We start from the raw sequence: 297 nt of genomic DNA, 5'->3' as shown, positions 1-297 counted from the left end.
GAGATGGCGTGGGGGGGATCGAAGTTAGAGGCGGGAGGGGGGAAGTTTCTCGGGGGAGGCAAAAAAAAAGTTTTCTCTCCTCTGCAAAAGGCGGGCAGGGCGCCCTAAGTCCAAGGACAATCCATGGAAGTGTTCGCTTCTTCACAAGTTGTGCAAACGATTTGTTAGTTCATGAGCCTAATTAGTGCGGGGATCACATAAACAGCTTCCTCCGAAGCCTGGTAAATGGCTTGATGATTGGTCGCTATTACTCGCCCTGAGGTGGAAGGGGGGAGACTCTTTAAAGTGCGTCAGAAG

This window comes from Monodon monoceros, unplaced genomic scaffold, assembly GCF_005190385.1.
Source record: "Monodon monoceros isolate NGI ecotype Baffin Bay Population unplaced genomic scaffold, NGI_Narwhal_1 Super_Scaffold_4, whole genome shotgun sequence".
Classification (NCBI taxonomy): domain Eukaryota; kingdom Metazoa; phylum Chordata; class Mammalia; order Artiodactyla; family Monodontidae; genus Monodon; species Monodon monoceros.
This window is presented reverse-complemented; position numbering follows the sequence as displayed.